This window comes from Lolium rigidum, chromosome 7 (genome assembly GCF_022539505.1).
Source record: "Lolium rigidum isolate FL_2022 chromosome 7, APGP_CSIRO_Lrig_0.1, whole genome shotgun sequence".
Lineage (NCBI taxonomy): Eukaryota > Viridiplantae > Streptophyta > Magnoliopsida > Poales > Poaceae > Lolium > Lolium rigidum.
Genome location: NC_061514.1, coordinates 62,272,901 through 62,288,131, shown reverse-complemented (window position 1 = coordinate 62,288,131; position 15,231 = coordinate 62,272,901).

Genomic DNA, 15,231 nt, shown 5'->3' with positions numbered 1-15,231 from the left:
AGACTGCCAGGTAGCCCGGTAAAAAATATCCTACGCAACCATCAATAGGCGGTTGCACCTAGTAACCATACATTCATGTTGTTCCTCCGAAAAAAGGAAACTCCATAGCTGAATGCTTATTAAATCCAATGCGCAGTCATATGGATAACCTGCAAAAAAATTATAGACTCCTTCCTATTAAACACAATATCAATTTTGCAATTTTAAATCGATCTACATAAAGCTGAAACACCAATTGGTGGTGTAACGGAAACGCGTGAATATATGGACGGCTGACTCTATGATCCTTTTGCAAAGTGGGCAAAGGGGAGTGGTGTTTTGGAACATGGGTGCATATGCTCCCTATATTTTAAAATGCATGTTATGAACATTTTAAATTTCAAAAAAATTGAAAGAAAAAATTTGTACGTATATCTTCACGTGCTACGCGCTCACAAAGTCGTTTCATAAAAAATCGACTTATCATGTGACGTGTGTAAAAAAGACAAAATTCAGTGCTAAAAATAATGCTTTTCACAAGATAAAGTTTCTCCTTTTTACATAGACCACAAAAAATATTGGTTTTTCGTGAAACTTAGCGAATGCACATACATTATGGAGATGTACATGTAGAATTTTTTATCCAAATTTTTTGACATTTCGAAATATGTTTTTTTAGTAGAGGGAGCATATGCACCCGGGAGCCGAATTGAATTTCCCTGGGCAAAGGCCATAAGTTCTTCACTTGACTTGCTCTATATGATGTCTACCATATTAACATGGTAATTAGTCTAGCTGTGCTGCGTGTGCTGACCATTTTTGTACGCTTAGGTCCAGAAAGTGACAGTATTCCTTCAACAGCATGTTGGTTTATTTTAGTTGCACTAGTTAAATGCCCGACAACAAAGGTGAAATGCGAGTCCTATCTTTCGGGGTGAAAACCCAAGGTCTGGTCTTAACTGGTTGTGTCTGATAATGGTCTTGGTGGAGGCATTGTTTTGAGAGCGGGGACTATCTTCAGGGTGAAAACTTAAGATCTTTGATCGGGGCGACGACGGTGTTTGAGCACTGTTACCTTCTTGGAGGCGTCATTTTTTGAAGAGTCTGTAATTCAGGTGTTGTCTTGGCGGTGGATGTATTGTTGTTGTTAGGCCTGAGATACTGTAGCGGGACTTTTGTTTCTTAGTTTTTTTCCTTTTTTTGGCTGTGTGCATCCGTAGTGCCATTAGGGTGGTGCGTTGTTGCGGCAGACGGGTGTAATTGGTATCTTCTTGATATTAATATATTCCCTTCATCGAAAAAAAGAGTTAAATGCCCGACAAGAGAGCGAAACTTGGCGACACCTCCTCGTGAAGCCACAACGGCTAAAGATAAGGACGAGTAGAACCAGATCAATTCTGATCTAGATATCTACTAATGTCATGTGCTAATCAACGAAAATATCCAAGAGGAAAACCGAAACTCGTCGATGTTCAGATTGAGGCGGCCAACATGCAATAGATCGAAGACTTGGCCAAGGCCGAACCACCTTTATTTAGAACTAGCCGCCCCCTATGCCGCAGATCAGAGCAGCAGAGGAGAAACCGGCGGCATCACTTCCACACCAACAACCCTCCACGAGCGAGACATGGCTGGCCCAGATTGGGCCTTGAGGCCTGGATCTGACCTGCCGATTGTGTCGCCGAAGAACACGTCGAAGGAGCGGCGTGCCGCCCGTCTCCACCTTTTCGCTCGGGCATCAAGCCCAAGCTCCCAAAGACCACGCCACCTAGCATCGCTGCCACCGCCCTGCCATCGCTCGCAAAGCGCCCTAATAACCCACAAGTATATAGAATCGCAACGAGTCTTCCGGGGAAGTAAAACCCAAATTTATTGATTCGGCACAAGGAAGGTAAAAAATACTTATAAGCCTTAAAAACGGAGTTGTCAATTCAGCTGCACTTGGAAAAGCACTAGTAACTGGGATGATGTGAAAGCATCAATAATATGATAGCAATGGCAATAGTAACATAGAAGAGATGGCACCGGAAAATATTCTAGTGCGTAGTTAAGTGTAGAGCAATGATGATGACAGAAGGACCTGGGTTCCCAACTATCTACACTAGTGGTAACTCTCCAAATAACATGTGTTGTGTGAACAAATTACAGTTGGGCAATTGATAATTGTGAGGGCATGACAATGCATGCTATGACAAGATAAATGTTACTGTAGTATTTAATTGGGCATTACAACATAATACATAGACCATAATCCATTGCGTCTATGACTAATAATCCACCTTTAGGTTATTGTCCGAACCCCTTCCAGTATTAAGTTGCAAGCAACAGATTATCGCATTAAGCAATGTGTGTAAAGTAAACAATAGAATTATCCTTAGACAAAACATTGTTGTTTTCTCCCTAGTAGCAACAGCACATCTACAATCTTAGAAGTTATTGTCACTCTTCCAGAAAACTAGAGGCATGAACCCATTATCGAGAATAAATACTCCCTCTTGGAGATATAGGCAACTACTTGATCAAGGTAACAACAAGTACCGGAGAGCATGCAAGATCTTAAATAACAGCAGTATGATAATATGATGAACAATCTGATCATAATTCCACAATTTATCGGATCCCAACAAACATAATACCGATTACATCATATGGATCTCAATCATGTATGGCAGCTCATGAGATCATTCTATTGAAGTACATGGGAGAGAGAGTACCAACTAGCTACGGCCGAGAACACTGTAGTCCGGGGGGAACTACTCACAAACCATCATGGAGTCGAAGTGGAGTCGATGGAGATGGCTCCCGGGGTCAATCCCCGTCCCGGCAGGGTGCCGGAACAGAACTTCGACCCCCGAAACTTGTCCGGCCGATGGCGGCGGCGATGGAAATTTTCGTGGACGGAGGTCTGGTTGATTTGGGGTTTTTTGCATCGAATGGAATTTATAGGCGGAAGTGCGAGGTCGGTGGCCGCACGGGTGGCCCACAGCATGCCATGGCGCGGGCCCACCCTTGGTCGCGCCATGGGGTGGTGTGGCCGCCCTATGGCGCCACTTCGTCTCTCCTCCGAACTTTGTCTTTGTTACGGAAAAATAAGATCTTCGGGTTTTGTTTCGTCCAATTCCGAGAATATTTCCTTCTGAAATACAAAAATAGCAAAAAATAGGAACTGACAATATGGCATCTACTCAATAGGTTAGTTCCAGAAAATGCATAAAAGTGTCACGAAGTGTAGACAAAACATATAGAAATCAGTGTAAAACAAGCATGGGGCATCAAAAAATATAGATACGTTTGCAACGTATCGGTATCCCCAAGCTTAACTCATGCTCGTCCTTGAGTAGGTAAATAATAACAAAAATAATTTTTGAGGTGACATGAAGCCAACACAATCTTGATCAAGTTATTGTAAAGCATTGTGAGCTAGGGATCAAAGTACTCTAAACATAGGCATGATAGACATAATTCTAACAATAGAACTTAGCAACTATGTTACAAAATGAAGAGTAACTCAAACAAAGGATCATGAATAATTGTGCATTGAAAGCAAGCTGTTTGTTTATGAGCATAGAGAAAACATAGCAAAGTGGTACTCGGCATGTCCTTTATGAAGTAGCAAAACATAAATGCTAGGACACCTTAAAGTTCAAAGGGTGACTAGATACAAGTAATTTAAGAACAACCACTAGCATAATCATGAATCAATCAATAATAATTTTGGGACTATGCACATTATACTAAGAATGACAACTATGCTCTCTTAATTGGTGCATAAAGCAAGAAGATGAAGACTCAATGTAAAAGTAAAAGAAAGACTCTTTGTAGAGGAAGCAAGATTAAAATGTTTTATAAACCTTCCAAAAAGTATGGTACTCATTAGCTTTGAGCTCTTATTACCCCTATCATAAGCATCTTGAATGGTTAAAGTTAATGTGAGGGTAAATATGAGTTATATGCTTGGCAAATCACAAGTTGAAAGTCTCTTGCCCCTTGAATACGAGTACCTAAACCTCGTGCTACTCAACTTAGGTCACAAATAATTTCTTGTCATTGTAAGTATACATGTATCATCGAGAACGCCGACGGGGTACCACCCGCCCCATGATATGGAAGTACTCCTGCCTAGGAGCAATCCCATGCCAAATGACAAGACAAACCGACAATGAGCATCTCAGTAATTCTTTTATTTACTATGGACATAGCTTTTTTTTTATTGAAGATGCTTCATAGAATGCTCACTATGGTTTGCTCTGTAAATTTCCACCATGAATGATGCATCGCTTAAATTGGCCGCCCAAGCGTTTCTCTAACACATATACAAACTCCATGGACTTACATGTTTTCATTTTATTTCGCACCGCTAGGCATCCATAAACAAAAGAACATGATATCAACTAAATAGGAATAAGTGCAATGTTAAAAGCGTGCCCCATAAAGCATGGTTGTGCTAACTCCCAACTCGTAATTTGCAAGCATGTAATATTCATAAGATAGTCACAATGACTCAAGTTTATTAATTGCAAGAAAGTAAATGTGCCATCAAGTTCATGCGAGCTTTACTAACTAATTTTCTCATGACAAAATTTAATTTGAAAGATAAATATAAACATGATGAATATACTTGGAATAACAATAATGATAATAGGTACATATGGTGGACACAATTGGCAAACTTTGGTTTTTAGGAATTGGATGCACAAGTAGAGCTCATACTCGGTACAGGCGAAGGCTAGCAAAAGACTAGGAGCGACCAACTAAGAGAGCGATAATGGCCATAATCATGCATAGCGACAAAACATTATCAATCAAAGCATAAAGTGATATAACAAGTCAAAAACTTAATGATCATAGAGGCTTTAGTTGGCTGGTTGTAGTCATAACATGATGTAAACATGCGTCAAGTCAACCCAATAAAGCATCAAAGGAGAATATCACAATATTATGTTTTATTGATGAAACAAAACATGATTCTTTCAATGGCACATTATGCATTCTCAGCTATTTGAGATAAGTCATGTTACAACAATAAATACTAAGAATATAATCAGAATAACATCCAACATGACATGCCAAAGTCTATACCACAGTCTAGACAAGCTTCCTTTTGCATCACTATAGGCATGAAACATTTTACTCGTATCCAACACCAATCAACTTATTTGAACAACTACGATAGATGAAAATCAATACGGACCAGAGAGCTAATCATACATAAATAAAGAAAATTAATAAGCTGCGAACAAAATAACGAGCGGAAAACCAAGAGCTAAACGCAGTACTAGCAAACTAGAACACTCGTAGAACAAGAAGAGCGAAAACTAGAGCGTTCTATGCAATCAAAACGGAGTGTGTCATTCTCTAAAACAAATATATTGGGATCCAACCATATGCACAGCAAACAAAACTAAACTAAACTAAAAACAAAAAATAAAGACGCTCCAAGAACAACACATAGAGTATGAATCAATAAAAATATAGCACATAGAAAGATGACTCGATGCTTTGTTGATGAAGAGGGGATGCCCAAGCTTTGACACTTGTACCTCTTGGATATTTCTTGGGGTGACATGGGCATCTCCAAGCTTGATCTTTTGTCCATACTTCATCTTCTTACATCATTCCTCTCTCCCTACACCTGAAAACTTCTTTCATACAAAACTTTACATAATTATTATTAGCAGCATTAGTGTAATCAAAATAACAAATCTACTTGGGTTCGAGTTCTAACATATATCAAACACCTATTAACGCATTAGCTACTGTGTCAACTTCTTCAAAAAGCTCTTTGCTAAAAAAAACTCAAAAAGAAAGAGATTAATAGGCAAATGCAAATAGTGGCGATCTGTCAAAAACGGAACAACGGGTAAAGATTAATTTTTTTCGAAAATTTTACATTTGCACGGATCGAAAAGTTTTCAACTATCGAAAGTTAGATAATAACCTAGGGCATATGCTCAAAAATTGGCAGCTCAAATTACGTTCTGCCTGGGAATACAAATTTTTATGGTGACAGCGCATAATCTGTTTCAGGAAAACAACTTCCCCAAATCTTACTTTCTTCCTATTAGAGGTTATTATTGGCACAAAAACGAAATAAAAATGATAAGGAGAGGTTACTACGGAGGTAACAACTTCCAAGACTCAACATAAAAGAAAAATTACATAAATAAAACAATGGGTTGTCTCCCATAAGCGCTTTTCTTTAATACCTTTTAGCTAGGCACAGTAGTTTGAGAAGATGCTCACATAAGAAATATGAATTGAAGTAAAAGAGAGCATCAAGAGGCAAATTCAAAACACATTTAAGTATAATCCACTTCCTATGCATAGTAATCTTGTACACAAATAAATTCATAAAGAACAAAGTGAGAAGCATAGGAAGATAAAACAAGAGTAAATTCAAAACTTTCGGCATATAGAGAGGTGTTTTAGTACCATGAAAACTTCTACAACCATATTTTCCTCTCTCATAATAATTTTCAGTAACATCATGAATAAACCCAACAATATAACTATCACATAAAGCATGCTTTTCATGATCTACAAACACAGAATTTCTATCAAGCTCAAAAATAGTGAGATTAAAACATTCAAACCCACTTTAAAAAAAATTATAACAAGATGATTGATCATTCTCAAGAGGTATGGGGCTCCAAGATAAAGTCAAGACCCCTTCAATCCCATTTTCAATAGTAGTACAATTAATATTATCAACCAATATAGGACCATCATCTAGAGCTTTATCATAAACATTTTCTAAGAAACACTCTTTAGTACCATGCATTTCGAAATTAGGCACAAATAATAGATAACTGGAGCATAATTATTATCACAAGCTTTACTCATAGGAGATATTTCAAGAGAATCCACAGGAACATAACATTCATCCTCCTTTAGCAAACATGGAGGATAATTAAATAGTGTAAGGGATAAATAGTTACTCTCATTACAAGGTAGGCATGGGTAGCTACTCCATTCTTCCTCCTTTTTTTCATCACTCTCCTCCTCTTTTTCATCTATGACCTTTCAGAGTTCATTAATTTATTCTTCCACGAGTTCCTGCAAATTGTGGATACATTCTTGTGCATGACTGAGTCTCTCTTTATAATCAATGATATAACAATTGCTGCGGAAATTTTCTATGCAATAATCAAGGATAGAAGAGACCATATCTTTAAGGTCTTTACAAGCAACACATGTTTCATAATTTTTAGACATGAAGGATTCTATTTCGAAGCTCCCATAAATAAGACAAATTGTTCTACTTCTTCAAACCCAAGATGAATATAGTTATTACAATGATAGTTCACAATTAAAACTTCTTTACTAAAGCCACATTGGAATTTAAGATGTTTAGTATCCTGTTCGGAAGCAACAATTTATATCATGGCGTTTAAGCAAAATTTTAGCAATTTGATCCAACCTTTTTAACACGCCTCTCATGACTTTACCCTTATATGATTCTCTATACTTTATAAAATGTTCCATAGAGGTTCTAGCGGGTTCTTTCATAACAACAATTTAGGCACGGATAAACTAGACAAGATAAAATAAAAACGAGAGAGAAGGGTAAGGTGTCTTGCCAAGGTGAACTTATGAGTAGAGCTATGCCTCCCCGGCAACGACGCTGAGAAAATAGTCTTGATAACCCACAAGTATGGGCGATCGCAACGAGTCTTCGAGGGAAGTAAAACCCACATTTATTGATTGGACACAAGGGGAGGTAAAGAATACTTATAGGCCTTAACAGCGGAGTTGTCAATTCAACTGCACCTGGAAAAGTACTAGTAACAGGGGTGATGTGAAAGCATCAGTAATATGAGAGCAATGGAAATAGTAACACAGAGGAGATGGCACCGTAAAATATTCCAGTGCATAGTTGACTGTAGAGCAATGATGATGACAGACGGACCGGTGTTCCCAGCTATCTACACTAGTGGTAAATCTCCAAATAACATGTGTTGTATGAACAAATTACAGTTGGGCAATTGATAATTGTTAGGGCATGACAATGCATGCTATGATAATATAAAGGTTAACTTGTAGTATTTAATTAGGCATTACAACTTAATACATAGACCGTAATCCAACTGCGTCTATGACTAATAATCCATCTTCAGGTTATTATCCGAACCCCTTCTAGTATTAAGTTGCAAGCAACCGATTATCTAATTAAGCAATGTGTGTAAAGTAAACAATAGAATTATCCTTAGACAAAACATTTTTGTTTTCTCTCTAGTAGTAAAAACACATCTATAATCTTAGAAGTTATTGTCACTCTTCCAGAAAACTAGAGGCATGAATCCACTATCAAGCATAAATACTCCCTCTTGGAGATACATGCAACTACTTCATCAAGGTAACTACAAGTACCGAAGAGCATGCAAGATCTTAAATAACAATAGTATGATAATATGATGAACAATCTGATCACAATTCCACAATTTATCGGATCCCAACAAACACAACACCGATTACATCATATGGATCTCAATCATGTAAGGCAGCTCATGAGATCATTGTATTGAAGTACATGGGAGAGAGAGTACCAACTAGCTACGGCAGAGAACTCGTAGTATAGGGGGGAACTCCTCACGAACCATCATGGGTCGAAGTGGAGTGATATGTCTCAAACGTATCTATAATTTCTTATGTTCCATGCTACTTTTATGATGATACTCACATGATTTATACACATTATATGTCATAGTTATGCGTTTTCCGGAACTAACCTATTGACGAGATGCTGAAGGGCCGGTTGCTGTTTTTGCTGTTTTTGGTTTCAGAAATCCTAGTAAGGAAATATTCTCGGAATCGGACGAAATCAACGCCCGACATCCTATTTTTCCACGAAGCTTCCAGAACACCCGAGAGCCACCAGAGGGGAGCCCTGGTGGGCCCAGATGATAGGGCGGCGCGGCCAGGCTAGGGCCCGCGCCCCCCTATTGTGTCATCGCCCCGTCAGCCTTCCGACTCCGCCTCTTCGCCTATTTAAAGGTCCCTGACCTAAAACCTCGATACGGAAAAGCCACGGTACGAGAAACCTTCAAGAGCCGCCGCCATCGCGAAGCCAAGATGCGGGGGACGGGAGTCTACGTTCCGGCACGCCGTCGGGACGGGGAAGTGCCCCGGAAGGCTCCTCCATCGACACCACCGCCATCTTCATCAACGGCTGTTGTCTCCCATGAGGAGGGAGTAGTTCTCCATCGAGGCTAAGGGCTGTCACCGGTAGCTATGTGGTTAATCTCTCTCCTATGTACTTCAATACAATGATCTCATGAGCTGCCTTACATGATTGAGATTCATATGAGTTTTGTATCACTATTCATCTATGTGTTATTCTAGTGATGTTATTAAAGTACTCTATTCCTCCTCCATGGTGTAACGGTGATAGTGTGTGCATCATGTAGTACTTGGCGTAGGTTATGATTGTAATCACTTGTAGATTATGAAGTTAATTATTTCTATGATAGTATTGATGTGATCTATTCCTCCTTCATAGTGTGATGGTGATAGTGTGCATGCTATGTTAGTACTTGGTGTAATTGCAATGATCTATCATGCACTCGAAGGTTATTTAAATATGAACATTGAATGTTGTGGAGCTTGTTAACTCCGGCATTGAGGTGCTCTTGTAGCCCTACGCAATTAGTGGTGTTCATCATCCAACAAGAGAGTGTAGAGTGGTTTTATTATGTGATCGAGTGTCCACTAGTGAAAGTATGATCCCTAGGCCTTGTTTCTAAGCATCGAATCTCCGTTTATTTACTGTTCTGTTGCATGTTTACTCGCTGCCATATTTTATTCAGATTGCTATTACCACTCATATACATCCATACTACTTGTATTTCACTATCTCTTCGCCGAACTAGTGCACCTATACATCCGACAAGTGTATTAGGTGTGTTGGGGACACAAGAGACTTCTTGTATCGTGATTGCGGGGTTGCTTGAGAGGGATATCTTTGACCTCTTCCTCCACGAGTTCGATAAACCTTGGGTGATCCACTTAAGGGAAACTTGTTGCTTGTTCTACAAACCTCTCGCTCTTGGAGGCCCAACACTTGTCTACAAGAATAGAAGCACCCGTAGACATCAAGCACTTTTACGGCGCCGTTGCCGGGGAGGAAAGGTAAAAGGCACTCATACTCCGGTCCCGGGTAACTAAGTACTTTTCTACATTGCCGTTGTGTGTGTGCTCGAAGCTATTTCCTTTAGATCCTGCAATTGCATCTTTTTGTTTCTTGTTAAACACTAGTAAGGCATAATGGAAAACATCCGTGAGCTTTTTGTACTATTTCTGAGTCAAGACATGAATGGTTTAATGCGAAAATTAAAAAACCTATGGAACCTTATTTGCATGCTAGTAGTAATATTAGTATGAACGCTTTGAACACCATTGTTGATAATGATATAGAAAATTCTAAGCTTGGGGAGGTCAGTTTTGATGAAAATGATCTCTTTAGCCCTCCGGGTATTGAGGAGAAAGTTTATGTTGATTATGATATGCCTCCTATTTATGATGATTATAATGATAGTGGTCTTTTGGTGCCGCCTACTATGGAGGATAAGTTTAATTATGATTACAATATGCCTCCTATATTTGATGATGAGAATAATAATGATAGCTACTTTGTTGAATTTGCTCCCGCTACAATTAATAAGAATGACTATGCTTATGTTGGGAGTAGTAATAATTTTATGCATGAGACTCATGATAAGAATGCTTTATGTGATAGTTATATTGTTGAGTTTGCTCATGATGCTACTGGATATTATTATGAGAGAGGAAAATATGGTTGTAGAAATTTTCATGTTACTAAAACACCTCTCTATATGCTAATTTTTTTGAAGTTACACTTGTTTTATCTTCCTATGCTTGTAACTTTGCTCTTCATGAACTTGTTTATTTACAAGATTCCTTTCCATAGGAAGTGGGTTAGGCTTAAATTTGTTTTGAATTTGCTTCTTGATGCTCTCTTTTGCTTCAACTACTATTTCTTACGAGTGCATCATTAAAGCTATTTGAGCCCATCTTAATGGCTATAAAGAAAGAACTTCTTGGGAGATAACCCATGTGTTTATTTTACTACAGAAATTTTGTTTTATATTTGTGTCTTGGAAGTTGTTACTACTGTAGCAACCTCTTCTTATCTTACTTTATTGCATTGTTGTGCCAAGTAAAGTCTTTGATAGTAAAGTCAATACTAGATTTGGATTACTGCGCAGAAACAGATTTCTGTCTGTCACGAATTTGGGCAGTGTTCTCTGTAGGTAACTCAGAAAAATCTGCCAATTTACGTGCGTGATCCTCAGATATGTACGCAACTTTCATTCAATTTGGGAATTTTCATCTGAGCAAGTCTGGTGCCTCTTTAAAATTCGTCTTTACGGACTGATTCTGTTTTGACAGATTCTGCATTTTATTTCGCATTGCCTCTTTTGCTTGTGTTGGATGGATTTCTTTGTTCCAATACCTTCCGGTAGCTTTGAGCAATGTCCGGAAGTATTAAGAATAATTACGTCACCTCCGAACATGTGAATTTTTAATTATGCACTAACCCTCTAATGAGTTTGTTTCGAGTTTGGTGTGGAGGAAGTTTTCAAGGGTCAAGAGAGGAGGATGATACAATATGATCAAGAAGAGTGAAAAGTCTAAGCTTGGGGATGCCCCGTGGTTCATACCTGCATATTTCAAGAAGACTCAAGCATCTAAGCTTGGGGATGCCCAAGGCATCCCCTTCTTCATCGACAAATTATCAGGTTTCTTCTCTTGAAACTATATTTTTATTCCGTCACATCTTATGTGCTTTACTTGGAGCGTCTGTGTGCTTTTATTTTTTGTTTTGTTATTTTCATTCTCTGAATAAATGCTTGTGTGGGAGGGAGACACGCTCCGTTTGGTTCATATGAACACATGTGTTCTTAGCTTTATTCTTAATGTTCATGGTGAAGGTTGAAGCTGCTTCGTTAATTGTTATATGGTTGGAAACAGAAAATGCTGCATGTGGTAATTGGTATAATGTCTTGAATAATTTGATACTTGGAAATTGTTGTGCTCATATAGATCATGTTTAAGCTCTTGCATCATGTACTTTGCACTTATTAATGAAGAACTACATAGAGCTTGTTAAATTTTGGTTTGCATGATTGATCTCTAGAGTCTAGATATTTTCTGGTTAAGGTGTTTGAACAACAAGGAGATGATGTAAAGTCTTATAATGCTTACAATATGTTCATATGTGAGTCTTGCTGCACCGTTTCATACTTGAGTTTGCTTCAAACAACCTTGCTAGCCTAGCCTTGTATTGAGAGGAATTCTTCTCGTGCATCCAAATCCTTGAGCCAAATACTATGCCATTTGTGTCCACCATACCTACCTACCACATGGTATTTCTCTGCCATTCCAAAGTAAATTACTTCATGTGCTACCTTTAAACAATTCAAAACTTTATTACTTCTTATTTGTGTCAATGTTTTATAGCTCATGAGGAAGTATGTGGTATTTTATCTTTCAATCTTGTTGGGCAGCTTTCACCAATGGACTAGTGGCTTCATCCGCTTATCCAATAATTTTGCAAAAAGAGGCTAGCGCGGGGTTCCCGAGCCCCCAATTAATCAACCTTCATTAATAATTCTCTTCACATGTTTTGCTGCGATTCATCGGTAAGCAACTTAATTTTGCAAACAGACACTCCTTCATGGTATGTGAATGTTGGAAGGCACCCGAGGATTCGGTTAGCCATGGCTTGTGTAAGCAAAAGGTTGAGAGGAGTGTCAACCATAAATAAAACTAAAGTACATGTGTAAACAAAGAGAAGAGGGATGATCTACCTTCATGGTAGAGATAACGTCCTTCATGGGAGCCGCTCTTTGAAAGTCTGTTTGGCAAGGGGGTTAGAGTGCCCACTACCATTCGTTGACAACAACAAACACCTCTCAAAACTTTACTTTTATGCTCTCTATATGATTTCAAAACTTAAAAAGCTCTAGCACATGATTTAATCCATGCTTCCCTCTGCGAAGGGCCTATCTTCTACTTTATTGTTGAGTCAGTTTGCCTATTCTTTCTATCTTAGAAGCAAACACTTGTATCAACTGTGTGCATGCATTGATTCTTACATGTTTACCTATTGCACTTGTTATATTGCTTTGTGTGGACAATTATCCATGAGATATACATGTTAAAGTTGAAAGCAACCGCTGAAACTTATATCTCCTTTGTGTTGCTTCAATATCTTTACTTTGAATCTATTGCTTTATGAGTAACTCTTATGCAAGTCTTATTGATGCTGTTCTTGAAAGTATTATTCATGAAAAGTCTTTGTTATATGGTTCAATTGTTTACTCATTGTCTTTACCATTGCTTTGAATCGCTGCATTCATCTCATATGCTTTACAATAGTATGATCAAGATTATGATAGCATGTCACTTCAGAAATTATCCTTGTTATCGTTTACCTACTCGAGGGCGAGTAGAAACTAAGCTTGGGGATGCTTGATACGTCTCAAACTTATCTATAATTTCTTATGTTCCATGCTACTTTTATGATGATACTCACATGTTTTATACACATTATATGTCATAATTATGCGTTTTCCGGAACTAACCTATTGACGAGATGCCGAAGGGCCGGTTCTTTGTTTTCTGCTGTTTTTGGTTTCGAAATCCTAGTAAGGAAATATTCTCGGAATCGGACGAAATCAACGCCCGGCATCCTATTTTTCCACGAAGCTTCCGGAACACCCGAGAGCCACCGGAGGGGAGCCACGGTGGGCCCGGATGATAGGGCGGCGCGGCCGAGCTGGGGCCCGCGCCCCCTGTTGTGTCATCGCCCCATCGGCCTTCAGACTCCGCCTCTTCGCCTATTTAAAGATCCACGACCTAAAACCTCGATACGGAAAAGCCACGGTACGAGAAACCTTCCAGAGCCGCCGCCATCGCGAAGCCAAGATGCGGGGGACAGGAGTCTACGGTCCGGCACGCCGCCGGGACGGGGAAGTGCCCCCGGAAGGCTCCTCCATCGACACCACCGCCATCTTCATCAACGCTACTGTCTCCCATGAGGAGGGAGTAGTTCTCCATCGAGGCTAAGGGCTGTACAGGTAGCTATGTGGTTAATCTCTCTCCTATGTACTTCAATACAATGATCTCATGAGCTGCCTTACATGATTGAGATTCATATGAGTTTTGTATCACTATTCATCTATGTGTTACTCTAGTGATGTTATTAAAGTACTCTATTCCTCCTCCATGGTGTAACGGTGACGAGTGTGTGCATCATGTAGTACTTGGCGTAGGTTATGATTGTAATCTCTTGTAGATTATGAAGTTAATTATTGCTATGATAGTATTGATGTGATCTATTCCTCCTTCATAGTGTGATGGTGACAGTGTGCATGCTATGTTAGTACTTGGTGTAATTGCAATGATCTATCATGCACTCTAAGGTTATTTAAATATGAACATTGAATGTTGTGGAGCTTGTTAACTCCGGCATTGAGGTGCTCTTGTAGCCCTACGCAATTAGTGGTGTTCATCATCCAACAAGAGAGTGTAGAGTGGTTTTATTATGTGATCAATGTTGAGAGTGTCCACTAGTGAAAGTATGATCCCTAGGCCTTGTTTCTAAGCATCGAATCTCCGTTTATTTACTGTTACTGTTGCATGTTTACTCGCTGCCATATTTTATTCAGATTGCTATTACCACTCATATACATCCATACTACTTGTATTTCACTATCTCTTCGCCGAACTAGTGCACCTATACATCTGACAAGTGTATTAGGTGTGTTGGGGACACAAGAGACTTCTTGTATCGTGATTACAGGGTTGCTTGAGAGGGATATCTTTGACCTCTTCCTCCCTGAGTTCGATAAACCTTGGGTGATCCATGATACGTCTCCAACGTATCGATAATTTCTTGTGTTCCATGCCACATTATTGATGTTATCTACATGTTTTATGCACACTTTATGTCATATTCGTGCATTTTCTGGAACTAACCTATTAACAAGATGCCGAAGTGCCGGTTCTCGTTTTACTGCTGTTTTTGGTTTCAGAAATCCTAGTAACGAAATATTCTCGGAATCGGACGAAATCAACGCCAAAGATCTTAGAATCCCGGAAGCATCCGGAACACACGAGAGGGACCGAGAGGGGGGCACGGACCCACCACACCATACCACTGGCGCGGCCTAGGGGGGCCCGCGCCCCCTAGGGTTTGGCCAGCCCTTCGACCCCACGGCGCCGCCT